Source organism: Cupressus sempervirens, chromosome 10 (genome assembly GCF_028749045.1).
Source record: "Cupressus sempervirens isolate cs-2001-9-10 chromosome 10, ASM2874904v1, whole genome shotgun sequence".
NCBI classification, from domain to species: domain Eukaryota; kingdom Viridiplantae; phylum Streptophyta; class Pinopsida; order Cupressales; family Cupressaceae; genus Cupressus; species Cupressus sempervirens.
The window spans coordinates 112276824-112297639 of NC_143127.1; the positions used below are offsets into that span (position 1 = coordinate 112276824).

The 20816-nt window shown below is 34.7% G+C and overlaps 1 pseudogene; it reads right to left on the bottom strand.

Moving 5' to 3' along the window:
- Positions 1-20816, bottom strand: part of LOC149532847 (uncharacterized) — a 199532-nt pseudogene that overhangs the window by 801 nt on the left and 177915 nt on the right.

Below are 20816 nucleotides of genomic sequence, written 5' to 3' on the forward strand. Positions count from 1 at the left end.
TGATATTCTTGGGTTGTGTGGACCAAAATCCTACTTTTAGAATTAGGCCTTTTTTCTACATTGTAAAGATTTGATTACTTTTTAGAATTATCGTATGTTTGAGCTACAGTGCTTAGAGACAGATTTGGGCCTCAAAAAGATAGTTGTAAAAAAAAAATTAGAAATTCCACTTTGTTCATTTTGACAAGTGGCCCATTGTACACGCACTACTTATAAAGTACCAAAAGCATCTTTTTTTGGGGGGCCTTTTGATTGAGTAAAAAGGGGGGTGTGTACTATGTTCTTGTGTCTCCTTTTTGTGCTCTTTTCATTTCTACATCATGGGTTTTAAATGTCCACCTCTAACTTCACAAAATTATACTACATGGAAAGATATTGCTTGGAGTAGATTAATGGAGAAAGGATATAGTCTTTATGTTGATGGTACAATTCCTAAACCCACTAATGCTAAAGAACTTCTTGAATGGAGGCAACAAGACTCAAAAGCTTTAGGTGTTATCAGGAGTTGTGTACATAGAGATCTCCTCTTTCACATTGCAAATTGTAAAGAACCTAAACTAGCTTGGGATAAACTTGAAGAATTATATGGTAAGGTGGATAAAGAAAAGGGATTTCAGATTGAGGATGATCTACTTCTCTTAGATCCAAAGAACTTTGACACAACTTAGGATTACATCAACAAAGCCAATGAGTATAGAGCACTTCTTAAAGATTGTGGAAATCCCATGAAGGATGAAAAGTTGAGTCATCACATCTTGAAGAGGCTACCTTCTAAGTATGCTTCATTTGTTTCAAGTTTTAATACTGACAGGTTGACCATGGGATATACTTACCAGAAGACTTTTTTTGATGCATTTGCAAATATGTTGATTGTTAAACAATCTCACTTGATGGATTTAGGACTTCTCAAGTCATCAAAGACCAAAGTCTTGGTGGCTAGTGACAAGCACCAATCAAGTCAAGGGGACAAAAGCAACAACAACAAGAAGCAATGGAAGTAGAAATCACAATCTAAGACACAACAATCCTCCTCACAACAAGGTGGTTCTTCTTCCAACAAGAAGGGAAGTAATGAAAAGAAGGACAAGCATTTTTGTGGATACTGCAAAAAGCCAAATCATGATGAGCATCATTGCAAGACTAAAATAATCAATGAGTTGTAAAACCTACCTAGGAAAAACAAGATTCAAGTGCCAGGTACTTCCAAAGATCCAACTCCAACCTCTTCGAAGGGAAAAGTGAAAACACTTATGGCAAACACAAGTTCTTCTTTGGAATGAATACTTGACTCAGGTGCCTCTTACCATATGATTTCTTCAAAGGGAGACTTTTTTTCATTGAAGCAATCTAAGGTACCACACATCTTCATGGGATCTGATACTAAAATAAAAGTTGAAGGGAAAGGACATGTAGAAATGGAAACTAGAGAAATCAAAGATGTTTAATGTTAGCTCCAATCTCCTCTTAGTTTACCAAATCACTCACCTTGGAGATGGTCAGAAAGTTGAGTTCCTTCTAGATTTAGTGATGGTGTACAATCTTAGAGATGATTCATTGATTGCAATGGGGAAAGTCAATGATGAAAAGAGGCTTTATTCCTTCTCCCACTTTGTGCTATGCCTCCTTCTCAAGCTTTGTTGACTCACTCTACTTCACAAACCACATTATGGCATGAGCAGTTTGGTCATCTTGCCTTCTACCATCTTTAGCAACTTTGCTCAACACACATGGTCAAAAGTCTACCTAATATCAACTTTTTTAAGGGAGAGTTTTCATCATGTTCAATGGATATGCATCTCAAAGAGAAGTATGATAAAGTGAAGTCTTATAGAGCTCCAGTTATTCTTTAGTTGGTTCACATGGTTTTAGCAAGACCTTTTGTAGTGACTTTAGTCAGCCAAGGCCACTACATACTCACATTTGTTGATGACTTTTTGAGATTCACTTGGTTCTACTTCCTTCATCAAAAGAATGAAGTAGTTCATAAGCTTCAAGCCTTTAAGACTCATATTGAACACAAATCTAGGAAAGCCATCAAGGTTTTATAGGTGGACAATGAGAACATATACGTAGACAAAAGAATTAAGGACTTTTGTAGAATTGAGGGGATTGATCTTCAAAATTCAGCAGAAATCAGTCTGCATAAGATAAACATTGTAGCACTAAGGATTAGGACTCTCAAAACCATGTAAAGTTGCATGATAAAAGTCAAGTCTCTTGATCCTATATTAGAAGCTGAAGCCATTAGAAGTGTTTCTCACATACTTAATAGGTCTTCTCATGTTGCCTTAAATTGGAAGACTCCTTTTGAGGCATGGTGCAGTTGAAAAGTAGTTGTGAGTCATTTTAGAGTCTTCAGTTGTCTAGCATGGGAAAACCTGTCTTCCAGGGAATGCAAGGCATAGTCACCTCAACCTTGTACTTTCATCAAATATGAAGACAATATGAAGGCTTACAGACTAATGGATCCAGAGACTCACAAAATTTTTGTGGAGAAGGATGTTCATTTTGAGGAAATTTCACCAAGCTTGACCTCTATTCCTCTCCACACATCATACCTACTGGAACCTAATAATGACACAAGTAATAGTGCTTCAATAGGTTCAGACACATGGGGTTCTATCGACAGTTGTAGTAAGAGGTCATGCCATCAGTCTAGTCCATATGCTTATATTGCCACAATGAAAGATCTAGCAAAGCATGGTACATCTTGTCTTCCATCTCTAGCTTCAGTTGATGACTACATGGAAGACATTGCAAATTTTTTCATGGAGTCACACACCAAAAAATTGGGAGGTAGCCTTGAGGACTTAGATCTTCTCATTGATGAAGGTGATATTTCTATAGTTGTTGCAAGGGCTCACTCTAACCCTCATGTCCATAATCTACATTATCAATCTTTACAAGTTGGTGTGATTGTGAATACTTATGTAGAGAAATTGGAGGAGGTCTCTTTTTTAGTTAAGGAGATAGATGGTTCGTTGGAACAGGTTCAATAGACATCCTTGCCAGATTTGCATTCATTCATTTCAACACAGTTGCAAGGGGATACCACCAGCATCAACACAGGGATACTTGAGCAGGTTTCAAGGCCACCGTATATCTTTAGGATTGTACCTTTGCCATTGTTTCTTCCAAAGGGGAGGAATTTCATTCAACATTCTTGGAGCAACTTCTTCCTTGGAGTCGCATTCACTGATAGGCATTCTTCATTTTGGGGGGGGGGGGGGGGGGGGCGGTGACTACCTTGTCTCCCTTCCTCTTCTTTCTTATGGGGGGAATTTTTCCTCTTATGAGGTTTCGTTCTACTCACTTCACTTTTGTATATACCAGATGTATGTTGTAATGGGGGGGGGTGGGTGTTCTTGATTACTCCATCCATCCATCCATCCCTTTTCATCTCTCTTTTTGGGTGACAATTTTTCCCATGAGGTTTTCCATCTTCCTCCACTTTATGAGATATTGCATTTTCATTATGTACATGGGTACCTAACATGTCCTAGCCATTGGGACCCATCTTGCATTTCATCTTATTTTTCATAAGCTTAAAGGCATTTCCCTAAGTTGCACTTAAGGGGGGGGTGTTGGTGTAAATATTTATTCACTATTTACACTTACTTAAGATTACTTAGGTTAATGCATTATTTTATTATTTTATTTTGTGAAACACTTAGGAGATTGTGCACCTTTTTGAGTTGTCATGTTGACAACACAGGAGTACACAACTCTATTTTAGCATATGGTGTCTACAACATTGATTTAAGTGTCACACCCATGTAGGTTTATCCTCTCATCACTGCATTTACTTCTATGCTTAATGGAGGATAACCCATATCTGGTGGACATGTGCCTAGTTGGATGACTTATCATATAGCTGATTATGAGGCATTCTAGATGTATCTCAGAGGCCTTTATATACAGGCACTCCTAGTGTACTCTTAGCATGGTATATTGAATGAATATATCATCATTCTGATCATACTCTCTCTCCTGGTCTACAGTTGTGCTTGTGTTTGAGTTCTTAGTTCCTGGGTGAATTTCTCACTTAGAAAAATTCTTACGAGGATTACCATGATGGAGTCCTATGTGATAGAAATCCCATAACATTTTTTCACACAATTAAGGCAATACCTTAGAAATATCTAAGGAGGACACTATATGATGGGTATCATAACACTTATATTTCTCACATGGATGGAAATAGATTTACACTAACCCCTTTTCTTTATGGTAAAGAATTTGTTTCATGTATCATATGTTTCAAAAACATGAGTATGTAAGTTTTTAGATTCTTGGTGTTAGTAGAAAATGATGTAATATTTTGCAATGTGAGAAGATTTGATTGAAACAAGTTGGTTTGGATAACGAGCAAAAATAGTAACTAGATATGTATTATAAAAGTATATAAAGAAGTGTGATGGTGGAGACTAGTGTGTATCAAAAATATGTGTAGGTAAATAATAGAGATAGTATGGTACAAAAGGATAAATGTAAAGATTATTTGGGGCTTGAAAAGATAGATAAATCATCACAACAATAGTTAGGGAGTTACTGTAGTAAATAGGAATTTTATAATTATTTGTATCTAATGTTTTTTTTATCAATCTAATGCCCATAGGAGGTGTAGATTTGACTCACTTACTAATCTCAAATTACAATTTAGATACCTTTGGAGAAGTCAAGATGTAGAGATCCATCAAGAAGGATGGGAGGATTGAAGACCAAACCCCTCTTCTCTTAGGAAAATAGTTCCTTTATAGAAAGAAATAAAGTGTAGGTGTACCATATGACCCATGGAGCTCAATGATGTCACCAAGAAATGGAATATGCCATCAAGGATCTAAAAGGCCTAATTATAATGTACCTAATCCAATCATGGAATTTTAATGTAATGGAAAACACATTTTGAACATGAAGCCTAATGGTCCTTATGAGGACTCTAGGATGAAACAATGTAGAACCTAAGGATAGAATAGGTACATTTAATAGTTAATGATAGAATAAAGCAAAGAATAAGGTCTTTTATCAATTTTTGGAAACTATAAATCCAATGTTTACTATTTACAAGTTTTATATTTTGAATCCTAACAACTAGTTAGGTCTAGGAAGGTACAAGAAGGTTGGACAATTCTAGGAGTTGTACTAGGTTTTTAAGACTATGAGAAGTTTTTATATGCTATATATACAAAAATAAATGTGATAATGGATTGGGGTGGATAGGAGTAATGTAAAGTTTTGAGATTCAATATAAAATAGTTAAGATTTCCTATATATTTTGATTCATATTCATGTTCTTTTATTATAGTTTGAAATCTATATCTTAAGCATAGGGAAATAATCTAGATTTATTATTATGTTATAAATACTTTTTTGATAAATTTTATGTTTGAAATTATTTTGAACAATCGTATTTGACTAACTAATATGTGGACAACATTTGGAAAACCTTATTTTTATGACTCTAAATGTGATAGAACCCATTTTACTTTATGTATGGTGTATTTTTTCTTGTAGAATGAGTCACATTTAATGTAAAATATCTCCTATAAAAAATGTTTAATGTAGGAATGATGTGTTGGAGGTTGATCACCAAGAAGAATGAATGTTTGCTTGAAGAAGTGTATTATTTTTGTGTGCATGTATATAATTTGCAGATCTACCTCAACAAGGCTACAATTTTATGTTTGAATGTGTTGCGACATGTATAATTCATTACAGAGAATAATTATGTAACATTTTAAATTAAATGAAGTGCAAAATTGAGGAGGCAATAATTTTTAGGGTTATATAGGAGGTTTTGTGAGTTAACCCATTAGAAGAGTCTTTTTGACAAAAACATTGCCACGATATGTCATATGGCATTAAATACAATATTATAAAAACTACAAAGTTCTACATCAAATTTTAAATGTTAGTTTCATTTTTTAAATGTTGCCTACTTAGGCCTAGTTTTGTGACAAGTTACCCTATTTTGTATAATTGGTTCAAAGAAGTGAATGCTTCTTTGCAATACATTGTACAAAACCAACAAGGGTATCTCAAAAGGTGATTTCTCTATAGGTGTTTTGGGAAGTTTGGGAGTAATGTCAAAAAAATACTATCTAGAGACCTAAATAGGGAAATGGGCCTTGAAAGTACCTAGTTAAAGGTTTGTTCATCAAATTGACAAGTAGGTGTTAAAACAAATCGAGTCAAGTTGTGTAGAGTTTAAGGATACCTTAAAAATGTTACAAGATAGAATTTCCATTGCACTATATTGTTGAGCTCTTACTATGTAATACATCAACTAGACTTATTAAACATAGGAGGTGATTAAGCCATGTCAAAAATTTTAAAAGGGAACATTGGTTCTTAGTCTAATAATCCCCACATCAGTGCTACCCAAGGAGATTCGAGTCTATAACCAAGAACTAATACCACTAGTTACAAGATATGGTTTTTATTGCACTAAAATATTGACCTCTCAATGCCTAATAGAAATAATAGACTTATAAAATAAAATAGGTGGTTAATCGTGCCATGAATCTCAAAGTAGAACATTGGTGGTTATTTCAACAAGAAAGGCATGAACCAAGTTAGGAAGGTTCAAGTCAAGTTTTAATAGCTTGAAAGACTCTAGTGTTAAAGGGATATTAAATAGATTTGAGTTTTGAAGACATTGTATCAAGAGTACTACTCTACATGACCTTTATAAAGAGACTTTGATTATTGACAATAGTAAAATTGATCATGGATGAAGTTTATTCCAACCCAAGAACTCTAAAATCATGAATAAAAAAGCCACTATTTGGAGAAATCTTTGGAAGTGATAAACTAAACCTTTTCTTTGTTGTATCCATAGTTTTAACTCAAAACACCCTAAAATGTTTGCTAATAAATGAAACAATGATATAATTTAAATGTTTGAGACATAATGGTAGATTATAAAGGAGATTATAATGAATTTTACTAGTCTTCAGATAGATAGGAAAGACTCTTAAGAAGACAAAAAGAGATTTAGAAAATGTTGCAGATAATTTTTTCAAGTATAGTAATGGGGAGAATCATTTATTTATTTATTAAGAAGGTAGGTATTGAAAGGTACCTAATACCAGTAACAATGATAAGATCCTTAGAATAATAGCACAAAAAAATAAAAAAACTTAACTAATGGGGTAGACCTCCAAAGCCAAGTCCAATGGGTGTTTGAAATTGATAGGGATTGTAGGGATGAAACAATCATAGGTTCATGCTTCTTATCTACCTCTAAGACTTGAGGTATCTTGCTAGATCACCAAATAGACTTATAGGATCCTTTCTAAGTAAAGATCCCCCAATCCTATACTCCACTCCATTATCTTGATCAAACTTCACTTCTTAATAGATGCCAGGCTCCCATACTAGATGAAGAGTCTTCAAGGTCTTCCAACAAATCTAGGTCTTTTTGACCATTCTTCACAACCAACTTACAGGGTCATAGAGGAGACACAAAACCTTGCAATGCATTTCTTAGGTGCTCCAAAAAAACTCACTATGCTTCGGCTTCCTACTAATTTCACCCTTTTTCTTCAAAGTAGGGCTACAAGGAAGAGCCCCAATTAGCCCTATTTCTCCTATACAAAATAGGGATTTTCTCCAATTTCTTCCACTAACCAATCCAAATGGCCTTCATGGAACTCTATTCATATTGTGAGCACTTTGAGATTTTCTAGATTTTAGACCCTAGAATTGTTGTACAACACTTGTGCTCAATTTGAGGGTTTTTGAGTGTTTACTAGGTCAACTTGTTGTTTAGCTTTGTTAGGTGTCTATATGGATTGGACACAACTTCTCCTTATACCCAAGGGATCTCCTGTCACTCCCCTTCAACCTTCATGTGCAATTTCTAAAACTCTTTACAACCCTGTAAACAAGAAGCTCTACAATCTCTTTATTCGCTAGTTGAGCATGCTTTAGCTTTCCACATTTTTGAGGGACCTTTATTTTTATAAGGTGTAGTAAATTATGTAAACTCAATATCCCCAAGAGGTCATATAGTTCCGTTACACCATTTTTAATGCAAATTATCTAGAATGGGACAGCAAATTGGTTAAAAGGAAAATATTTACAAATCAAAGGAAAGACACACAACCAAAAAACAATTTCTGAAAAAAATGTTCTAATAAATCCTATCTATAATTACAATAGGTACAATACACAAAAACAATGTTTAGAAGCCTTCTAAACTCAGATTTTCAATCCTTTTGCATTCAAAACTCATGCTACAACTTGTTGTCAGTACAAATGTCATTAACTTTTGATCACTTTAGGGCTTGGGAAGCTTAAATATGTCCTCCTAGGTCTTTCTCCTTCATACTTAGGGTTTCCATTAGCCTCCTACATGGTTGGAAGGGAAAATCAACATTTCTTGCAAAATTGCAATATTTCCTTCATAGCAACTTTTTGCATTTTTTCTTATTTGCAATTTTATATACTTCCTCCTTGCTAATTTGGCTATCCCTTAGAATTTCCATGCTAGGGACCCTCCCCTAGGCTAGAGGCTTATACCTTAGGTTACTAATTTCCCTATGGTAAGGAATTCCTTGATTTTAAGGTCATTCAGTGACTCTTCTAAGGACATCTAATGACTTCCAATACCCTAGCTAACACACTTAGGTCCACTGACCCTTATTCTACTTTAAAAATCTCTCTTCGAGCACAAAACAACAAAATTGAAATGGTGAGGGTGCTATGTTTGAAGCTTCCCTTGCACCATACTCCCCACCAAAGAAGTTAAGTCCCCTCTAGAGACAAAAGGTGGAGATCTATACCCTTGAGCTTGAACTAATTCTTAGGGACCCATGTAGCCTTTGAGTCTAGTTTTCCTTTCCATTTGACAAGAATTTCTTTGTATGTTACATGTTTGGTCTTGGTGTGAATTCAAGAATCCAATATCCTCTCTACTTGAAGCTTGGGATTAGGGGGTAAAACTTCTATTGGAGCATCCTTATGAATTTCTTTCACATCCTCAGTAAGAGGGCCTTTATATCTGACTAGGTTTGCTACATTGAAGATGAGAGAAATATCTAGATCATTTGTTAACCCAATCTTGTAAGCATTTTGCCCATAAATGGCTAGTATAGGACATGGTCCAATTCTTCTCATTTGCAACTTTTTTGAGGTTTGCTTGTCCATTCTTTCCTTGTTTAGGTGAACCATGACCAAGTCCCCTACACCAAACTATACTTCTCTCTTCTTGAGGTTAGATTTGTCCTTGATCTTCTTGGTGTTATCAATAAGGGACTATTTTACTTCCTCATGAACTTCCTTCATATTGACTGAAATTCTCAACATAACCACTATTAGGTACTTGACCATCTAGCTTTCTCAATTCACATACACCTCTAGGATGTATCCCATATACAATCTCAAAGGGACTCTTGCCCATAGTTCTATTAATGTTATCATTATAAGAAAACTTTTCTTGGTGAAGAACCAAATCACATGTTAAACCATACTCCTTGGTTAAGCATCTTAACAAGTTGCCAAGTGTCCTATTGATCTCTTTAGTCTGACCATCAGTTTGAGGATGATAGGCTCAACTAAAAGAGAGGTGGGTACTTAGTCTTTTCCATAAGGAACTCCAAAATTGTCCCACAAATTTGATATCCCTATCAAATACAATGCTAGTTGGAAAATCATGAATCCTCACAACTTCTTTGAGAAACAAATAGGTAGTATGACTTGCATCATGAGTGACCTTACATGGAATAAAATGACTTATTTTTCTAAATCTGTCCACTACTATATAGATGTTATCAAAACCACTCTTTTTTCTAGGTAAACCAACCACAAAATCCATACTTACACATTCCCATGGTTTTATTGGTATTAGGTGAGGCTGATAAAGTCCTACATTTGTAGAAGTCCCCTTTTCTCTTTGACATATGATGCTTTTCTCAACATAAGCTCTAACATCCCTTTGCACTTTAGGCCAATAATAGTACCTTTGAACCAATTCCAAGGTCTTATTCAAGCGAAAATGGCCACTTAAACTTCCATTTTCTCTTTCATGAATGAGGTTCTCCCTCATGGAACCCTTTGGGACACATAAGTGCCCACCTTTGAAGAGTAGTCCATTTTTCAATGTATAGTCTAAAAACTCACCATGAAATTTATTTAGGTGCTCTTGACACACCTTGTATGCTATTGCAATACCTTCATTAGTTTGGTAGAGTTCTTTGAAATTATCCGACCCTATGCTCCTTGGATTTATTGGATAGTTAGAAACCTCCTTCTCATAGCATCAACTACCTTATTGATTTTCCCCTTCTTGTGCTTTGTGGTGAAGGTATAAGATTATAAATACTCCACCCACTTTACATGTCTATGGCTTAGTTTGTCTTAGGAGTTAAGGAAACTCAAAGCTTGGTTATCAATTAACACTACAAAATCCTTGGGCAAGAGATAATGCTTTCATTTTCTAAGGGATTGAACAAGTGCATAAAGCTCCAAATCATAAGAAGAGTACTTTTGTTTTGCTGCATTTAGATTTTCACTAAAGAAAGCTATTGGTCTATTGCTTTCACTTAAGACTCGTCCCACTACTATATTACTAGCATCACATTCTACAACAAAAGGTTCATTAAAAGTAGGCAACCTTAGAATAAGCTAAGTGGCCACCTCTTTATTTAATGCTTCAAATCTCTTGTTTTCTACTAGTGTCCACACAAACTTGGTTTTTATTCCACCCTTGATAGTATCCATCTCGGGAGCACATATCCCATCGAATTTCCTAATGAACTTTCTATAGTAATGAGCTAGACCATGGAAACTCCTCACTTCACTAGAATTTTTGGGAGTTGGCTAACTCAATATTCCTATAACTTTGTCTTCATCCATTTTTAGATCTCCTTATGATAGAAAAAAGCCTAAATAGACTAGTTCTTGCTTCATGAAATCACACTTGTCTAGATTGGTGGTTAAGTGTTTTTCTTTCAACTTAGACAATACAATCCTAATATGCTCTAAGTGCTCTTCTTTACTCATGCTGAAAATAATTATATCATCTAAATAGCCTACCAAAAACTTACCTATGAAGTTTTCAACACCTCATTCATAAACCTCATGAATGTACTTGGAGCATTGGAAAGGCCAAATGGCATAACATAGAGTCCTTCAGTGATTTTCAAAGTTTTCCTCCACTCATCTCCCTCTTTGATTCTAATATGATGATAACCACTTTTAAGGTCTATCTTGGTTTATTGATGAGGCCCTCCTAAGCAATCCATTAAGTCTTCAATCATAGGTATGGGAAACCTATACTAGATTGTGATCTTGTTTATGGCTCTAGAATCTATGCATAATCTCCATGTTCGTCCTTTCTTTGGTGCCAAAATAGTAGGAACAACACATGGGTTGATACTTTTCCTTATCAACCCTTGAACCATCAACTCTTGTACTTGCTTTGCAACTTCCCTATTCTATTTAGGAGTTAGCTTGTAAGGTGCCTTGTTTGGAAGAGATGTCCCTAGAACCAAGTATATTTAATGGCTGATTGCTCTTTTTGGTTGTAGTACTGTGAGTGTTCCATCGAATATAATGTCCTTGAATTCATCTAAAATCTACTACAACTCATGAGGCATTTCCTCATTTTTAGCATCTCTTTCCTCCTTGGGTTTCACCACAATAACATAACCCACTATTTCTTCTTTATCAAGAGTTTTCATGAACTATTTCCCTTTTGATAGTAGCACATTAGGTCAACTCCCTTGATTATTAGATTCAAGTAATGACTAAATTTTATAACTCACCCCATCCTTCTTGAAGGTGTATGAGTTGAGTTCACCATTGTGTATGGCTTTCCTATCAAACTACTATGGTCTACCTAATAATAGGTGATAGGAATCCATCAAAAAAATATCACATAGAATCTTGTCTTTATATCCTCCTATGGTGAGCTCAATCCATGCTTTCTCATTCACCAAAATATGTTATTTCTTATTTAGCCAAGTGACCTTGTAGGGAGTACTATGAGGTATTTTAGGAATTTTGAGTTTAGCTATGTCTTCCTCTAAAATTATGATATCAATAGACCTTGAGTCTATGATAACTTTGCAAGACATTCCCATTATCTTACATCTCACCCTAAAGATTGATATTCATTGCTTGGGCTCTCCTTTGACTAGTTCTTTAATCAAGATCCTCTTTCTCATCAAGTTCTCACCACTTTCAAAATCCAACTAGATATCAGGTGGCTTCACACTTGCAGCATCTTCATGAATGAATGCTATCTTCTTTTATCCTTGTGATCTTGATCCCTTTTCTGAACACATATAGGCAGGGTGCTCAAGTTGGTGACAGTGGTAACATTTCATTGTAGCAAAGTAGGATGATCACCTTCCTCCTATTGATCTGCCTTCATTACTTCTACCTCCATAGCTTCCCATATGTCCTCTACCATCTCTACTTCTTCCTCTACTCTTTGAGGTACAGTCTTGCTTTCTTTATCTTTTCTCTTCTACCTTTAGAGCCATTTGGTAGCACTAATAGACTATTTTAGGAGTAAAAAGGCTCATGTTTTCTTGGATAGACAACTTAAGTCCATTCAAATATCTTGCCAACCTAATGCTTTCATCTTCTATCACCTTTGATCTTAGACACAATTTTGAAACTCTTGAGTGTAAGAGTGCACATCCATATCTTTTTGCCTCTAATTTTGTCTTCTCCTATGCAATTGTATTTCATAATCCTTAGGAATATAAGGTTATCTAATTTTAGCCACCATTCCCTTCCAAGTAGCAATGGGACTTTTCCCTTCTTTTTCCTTCTTTTTTTGGACAAACTTCCGCTAGGTTAGAGCAGTGCCGCTGAACCTTGATTTTCCCACATTGATGATTGAGCATCACAAACACCATCACATTCAAAATGGTTCTCCATTCCTTCAATCCATTCCATGATGAGGGTTGGATCCATCTTTCTACTGAATAAGGGAATGGCTTCCAAGGCCTTACTATTTATTGCTTTCAGTGCCATCAAGAAAAGCTCTTTTGGTATAACTAGGTCTGGTCTTCAGGTTTCTTTCTCCAACTCAATCTCTTTCTATTTGGATTCCTTCTCTTCTTTCTGCTCCATCTTGTCCTTGACTTTATCTATTGTGTCTTGGACCTCACTCAACATCTATTCAATTTGTGCCAATCCTTCTCTGAAAGACTTGTTGTATTCCTCTTCCTCTTCTACTTTCTTCTCTTATTCCTCTAGCTTCTTGGCCAATTTAAAATTGGTCACCATTGTGCTAGAACCACTGGATTCGATAGGTGATAGCATTCACCTTGCTTTTCACTTGCTTTTTTGACACCTTTTGTAGGGTCTAATACCACTTGATAGGGATTGTAGGGATCAACCAATCATAGGTTTATACTTCTTGTCTACCTCTGTGACTTAAGGTGTAATGGACTTATAGGATCCTTTCTAAGAAAGTATCCCTCAATCCTAAACCCCACTTCACTATCTTGATCAAACTTCACTTCTTACTATCTACCAGGCTCCCATACTAGATGGAGAGTCTTCAAGGTCTTCCAACTAAGCTAGGTATTTTTGACCATTCTTCACAACCAACTTGCAGGGTCATAGAGCAGATATAGAACCTCATAATTCACTTCTTTGGTGCTCCAAAAAAACTCACTATGGTTAGGCTTCCTACTAATTTCACCCTTTTTCTTCAAAACATGGCTACAAGGAAGAGCCCAATTAAAACTAATAGAAATTTCCTTTTAACTACTAGAAAAAAACCAAAGATAACTATAGTCTTCCCATAAGATGGCAACATGTTGCCATGTAATAGCAACTCAAAATGGAAATGAGTCCAATGGAGAAAACAAAATCCCTAAAAAAAAATTACATAGACAGAAAATAAAAGAAACTAACTTTAAAGCTCTAAAACTAGGAGCCAACAACCTTGGCACCATAAGAAAATAATAGAGAGGTTGAACTCCTTAAAATACATCCCGTATGGAAGCTCTACCATCATAGAAACCAAGAATCAAAGACAGGTCCAACTCAATGTGAAATACCAAAATATCATTACTTCTCATCCTAGAGTCTACTTCCCAATCCAACAATCATAGGAAAATAAAATAACCTATGAACTCTAACTAGGCACCCTCTAGATATTGAAAAATTAAATTAAAAAAACACCTCTGCACTATTTAGAGGGGATATCTCCACCATGAAAGCAGAGCCATTGAAAACAACCATAAGAAAATAACTCTACTTAGAAGTGTAAGAAATAGAGCCAATACAGAAGAAATGAAGATCCCTCATAGAGAGTCCCAAAATAGAATATTTAAAACTAGGTAGATTAGAATCAAAAGGAGGAGAAAACCACATACTACCATGCCAAACTCTACTATTAAAGTTGCATTTGAATTGGAATAAAACCAACTCTACAAAAGAGAATACCTTGAAGCACAAAGGGGTTGCAAATATCATCACCAAGATGAAGAGAGAGGGAAGCAAATATAACTCCCACAATAGGGATCTTCTATAAATTTCTTGAACACCAATCTTCCATGCCAATACAACCATCAACCATAGGTAAGAATAAAGCCACCACCAAGAGAAAAATAAAACCACCCAACATATACCATTACATTGGGAAAGACTAAACCTAGCTTGAGAACTCCAAGAAGAAGAAATCCTTCAAGAGAGAAACTCAAATCCTAGATAGGAAAATGATTTTTTTGCACAGGTGATAACTACAACATCCTGAGCACTAATGATGTCCAACCTAGCCAAGACCCTAATGTAAGGGAAAAAACCATGAATCTAGCTTCCCATTCCTATACATCAAAGGGGAGGATAAGCTAGGAAATATCCTAATAGTAGAAAATAGAGGAAAATAAGCCAAAAAATCCTAGTCATTATCATCATCCTCACCTCTATAATCCTCCCATAAAAAATTAGTAATAGAGCTTCCCCTACATATTGAAACCCTACTCTCTCATTCCAACCACTCTTTATCTTCCTACAAACCTCAACAATAGATCTTCAGGGAGAGTCTTGGTAAGAAGAAAAAAAGTAGATATGAGACAAATTATATCAAGAAGACTGGGTAAGGAATTGTGAAGCTAATCATTCAACACTTCTTCAATGGTAGATATGTAGTTCATTTTGTGTCCCTTATCATTGGTTCCATATAAGGTAGGTAGTTCATTGTTAACATTCCTACTTTTTTCTCTATTTTATTGAATTAAATATGATGTGAATCAATGGAAGAAAAATTAAAAAAAGGTACAAAATTATATATTAGACAAGGAATGATTAGGAGTTTGATGATTACTTTGAGTTGATCTCTCTATTTAAGGAGGAAAGTATTAATAAATGATGTCTAAGAAGGAAATTGCTCTTGAAGTTAATCCTAAATGGGATACACCTCTCTCATTCCCATTATGATTGTTTCCATCATTTTTATCTAGTTAATGTGGTCCCAAATATTGAAAATAATAGACCCTTTATTCTTTTTTGTAACCTTATCTGTCTTTTCTTAGTGAGGTTCCTTTAGAGTCTCATGTTGCCTATTTTGAGCATGAGAGCCCACACACATATTTTTGAATTTGATTGTAGACTCATTTTGAGCAAGTAAATCATTGAAGAAATTAATCCAATTAATTTAAAGTTAAGGGAAATATAGATCCAATTATAGAACAAACAACATAAAGATCTACTCCTAGGTGAAAACAAAGAGGAAAATTTGGTGTCTTCTCTAAATAAAGTCATAAAGGATTACGAAAAAGGTTGAATTTGTAAGCATAATTATCACTTAGATAGAATTCTCAATAGTGTTACTAATAAAATATTATCCCTTGTGAGTTTTGGCACCAAGGAATTCATAAAATACTTTATATAGAAACAGTCAGATAATGGTAAAAAATTAATAGATTCTATCCTAAGAAATCAATGATTTTTGAAATAGATTATGGATAAAAGAAAGATCAATTGAATGTTTAAAATAGTAAAGGGCCCTACACTAGAACTAGGAGAAATATGAAGACACTTGTAGTTCATTTTGTACAAAATCTGCAAGATTTGAATAAATTTTTTTTGTTAAATCCCTATTGAAAATTGAGACCATAAAAATTCTTTTCTAGGTGTATGTTTCTTTTTTTTAATAAAAAAAATCAATTATTAGCTCTAATAATGAACTCTAAAAAGGTTACTAAGGTTACATATAAAACTAGCCTCAAAAGGATATTCAAAGCCAAGGAAGAGCCATACCATCCACATGGTGGTTTTGATAGAGAAAGGCTCTTAGAACAATGGAATGATGTCCTTTTTTTTTATAGCATGAAGTACACTACATTAGAAGGTCATTTTTCAAAGAATGCACTATTATCATTTTCCCTTGTTGAGGCATTTTAGACAATATTCTAATATTTTTATTCAATTGTGCTACTTATTGACCTTGAAATCTCAATTATGGAGGTTAAGGAGCATAGGGAATTAGGTAAAAGATTTGTTATCCTTCACTAGGACCCTATTTTATACCTCTACAATTTACACTATGCTTTGTGTCCCACACACAATATTATTTTATTACATCTCCCTAGAAATAATACTAGTCATGTTGTTTCTTATTTTATTAACCCTTTCCCTTAGGTATCTCAAGATTTACCATATTCTACTAGAAATAAGTATATGAAAAACCCTATTGTTTCCTTTCCCAAGTACAAACATAATCTTGAACTTTCTACTAGGTTAGGGGACCCTAAACCAAAGTTGGGAGAATGGGGTATGTGCCCCCATAACTTTTCTTCCAAATCTTGGAAGAAGAAACTTATGGATACATATTTCAACCCAGAGGAGGTAGATTAAGACTTTGAGTCTAAGGAAAGTAAGATGAAGTAGAGTAAAGGTAAAAAATAATGGTTAGGGGAAATTAATTTGAGGAGGAGAATGGTTTAGAGTTAGCCAATGGTAAAAAATCCCCTCAGATTGATGCTTCAACTATCACTTGTGTTTATATTGATTCCCAAGTCCTGTTGCCTATTAGTGTTAAACACTTTGTCATTTCCTAGGTAGAGTTGGTTGTTCATCACTATGTCTAAGTCACACAATCAAGGAAGAATGTTGTATTTGGACTTGTTTAAATTTTAGTTTGAGTCAAGAAAGTTGTACATTATTGAGCACCCTTTTATTATGAGACATTATTTATGCTAAGTAAGTCATAACTTAGTATACATAGAGATAAATAGAGTTTGTTCTATTATGATGTAGAGCCTAATTAGGCCGAAAGATTTATTCAACATGGTTTTCCAATATATTATTTCCATAGGGGTTTGAGAGCAGTGTCCCCAAGATGGTGTCAAGGGGAAATACCCCTTGTAGGGTCTTGGGGTAGTTCCCAAGGTGCTTTTCCTATTATAGTATCAAGTGAGGTCGAGGGGCAACACCCTTGTTGTGTTTTTCAGGAGTAGTTCCCCTGAAGAGAAAACTGACTGTACTATTCTAAAAGGCATCATCTAATATTTTCCTATTGGATGGCTTATTTTAACCCTAATTTTTTAAGCAGAAAATGCTTGTATAAAATGTCTTAGGGTTAGGGATTTAATGATGTATGATGAGATTGTAGCTTCTAGAAGCAATATTGAGTTGTAAGGGATTGTGGATTGTAATCATTGGATAATAATAATATTAGACTTGTTGTTGGTGGGCATAACCTAGGGATTGGGTGAACCATGTTGAATATTTGTGTCTTGTATTTACTTCTATGTGATTTTTTTTTTGGAAAAAGTTGATGAGCCATTGAATATATATATTAATAAAAATTGGTTCAAGTGCTCAACTAGGAAAGAACCAATAAGAAAACCTAGCATTGTCACAATATGTACAAGTATCCAACATCAATATTTACAACATATAATATTGTTGATCCTAATTTGAATTACAAAATGAGGATATATCCCCACCAAAATTCAAAATTTAATGAATTTTTATAGTTTCACCAATAGATCAACCAGTAGGCATGAAAGTCTTGAACTTCACCAAAAATAGAAAAAGGTTAATAGTCATACCTCTTGATGTAAAATTTTATCACAAAAAGGAATAGAATCTTAAAACTATCATTCCTCCATATCCACGCATGAAACATCATCAACAAAAAATGATGCCATATCAGTTTGCAAAGAATAGGCCTACCCAAAATCTGAACATGAAAATGGAGCAATCTCCCATCTCGAGCTCGAACCAACAACAACATCATAAATTTCAAAATATGAGTGCCAACTAGAATAGATGAAGACCAAAAAAAATTGCAGAAGCATCAAAAAGATCAAAATGATTCCCAATCCATTATAATCGGGCCATCCCTTGTTCAAAAATCCAACCTCGCCAATGGATTATCAATGTGCAAAATATTAATGTGTTGGTGACTTGAAGCTCTCAATGATATAAGAGTTGGACTTGCCACACAATATATAATTAGCTTGACTAGAACTCCCATCTCCTAGAGCTTTGGACAATGAGACCAAGAGGTTTCTAAATTCTGCATGGCCTCTATCATGAATAAAACCATGAACACCTACAAAAGGTGCCTCACCCCTTGTGATATCATGTTGGCTCAAAGCTCCCTTATAGCTTCCATCCTGAGAAAACTACCAAGTCCAATTTTATCTATGATGACCTCCATAATACCACAATCCTGAAGGTCATAGGTAAAAGTAAACAAAAAATGTAGAATGTGAGATAGTAGGATGACCCTTGGGTGAGGAGAATAGACAATAGCATGGCCCAAAGTTTCCTTAAAGTAGTGCAAGCATGTATCACATTTTAATTGCAAAACTACTTTTAATTCTCTATCTAGGATGCAACCAATCCATGGATGTTGATGACCTTGCCCCATAATAAACACTCTACAAAAATTGCGTCCAAACTTTAAGAACTCCATTACCCACAAAACACAAGATTCTCCAACCAAAAAAAGCCAAAGCCACATTTTTTATAACCTAACTCACACAAGTGACAACTAATTATACTAATTAAGTTTTCCACCACTGCCTGCCAAGTACCAATACCAATGCAATTGAAAATACATTCATATGTCATGAATAGATCACATGAAAGACTTTAATTACACATAATGTACTTCAAATGCCAAGTTGCAATCAACTAATGATCTATATCATCTATGATATCAATTTTGTACTTGCTTTGAAGTATAAAGGTCACTGCAACAAAAGTTTCCAGAGGTACACAACAATGAACTAAAATCAATATCGAATAATCAACTTTACTCCTTGAATTTCATAATTTTTGAAACTGAATTATTATAACCACTAGCATTCCACTTGCATGGCTATCACGACATAAAAAATGAGAAAAATCTTCTACTTATGCAAATTTTTCTCTTGATCAGTTAAACTAAATAAATTGGGGAAGCTGGTAGATACAAAGTTTGTAATCCTCATCTCACTAGTTTGCAAATTGCAGCCTAAATTAGCCAAACTATCTGCAACTTGATTTCCCTCTCTAAGTGTATGAGAGAAGGAAACCAATTTAAATTTTTCAATTACTGCCCAAGTTTTCAACAATATATAGCTAAACATCTAGTTCTCTAATTTTTTTCTTTAAGCATGAGTTGATGACCATTGTTGTGTTGGATACAATTTTCCACTTGTGTGTTGTCTTTGATGTTACACAAATGTCATATCAATTACCAGTCAGTGTCTACCGAGCTTAATTCGTCAACAAAGTGATTCTCAGTGTCTACTGAGTATTCTTGGAAATTACTCTGCGTAGACAGTGCCTACCGAGCTCACTCAGGTGTCAAAGGAAAAGTGGCAGAAAGTAGTTTTAACTAAGCTCACATGGTTAACAAAGGAAATTTAGTTCTTACCGAGTTCACTTAGTCTCCAAAGGATTTTTTAGGGTTCACAGTGTTAACTGAGCTTCTATTGGTTAACACAAGAAATCATTTTTGGAATAGTGTTTACCAAGCAGGCTCAGCCAATGAAGGATTTTGTTAATTTGGGAAATAAAGTTTAATTATTTCAATTAATGATTGTAGCTAACTAAGGTAATGATTATTGGTAATTTCAAATTGTAAGTGGGCTGACTTGACAATTTGTAAGGTATAAATAAAAGATCAAGTTGAGAATTCTAAGGAGTAATCAGCGAGTATGAAAGTGTGTTGATTGATCAAAGAAGAAAGTGTGAGAAAACTTTGAAGGATGGTAAAATATCCTTAAGGAGTAGAAAAGTTTCATTTGATTAGGAAGGATCTAGTAAAGCATAACAGAGATCTATATCAGCAATTCAGTTGCATCTCATTCAAGTCATTTCATTGTTACTTTCTCACCATTGTAACAGTGATTCCTAAATCTTTTATTAGAGTTGGTTTACCAACCATTCATAAATGCTCTAACAAGGTGATAGTTCTATTGAATTATTCTAAAGACCTTATGTAAGGCCACTCCTTACAGGGTGATTAAATCCTCTAACAAGGTCACACATAACAGTGTGTTTTGTAACCTTTAACTAGATTGGCTCCTAACAGGGCTCACTTCAGAAGAGTGAAAATTAGTAGCTAGTTACTTGGTGGTTTTTCCCATATTGGGTTTCCATGTTAAATCTGGTGTCTCATGTGTTCATGTTATTTCTTTTATGGTTGCATGTTAATCACTGTAAATGTTTAAAGATCGGTTAAAATTAACATACAATGTATCTACCGAGTTACAACATTTTTTTGTATGTTTAGCGAGTGACAATAGTAACTAGATTTATTAGGCATCTAAGGGATCTAAGAGTTATTAAAACACCACCTTTCTGAAATAATTTTATTTCCTTAGTAATTGGATACAAAC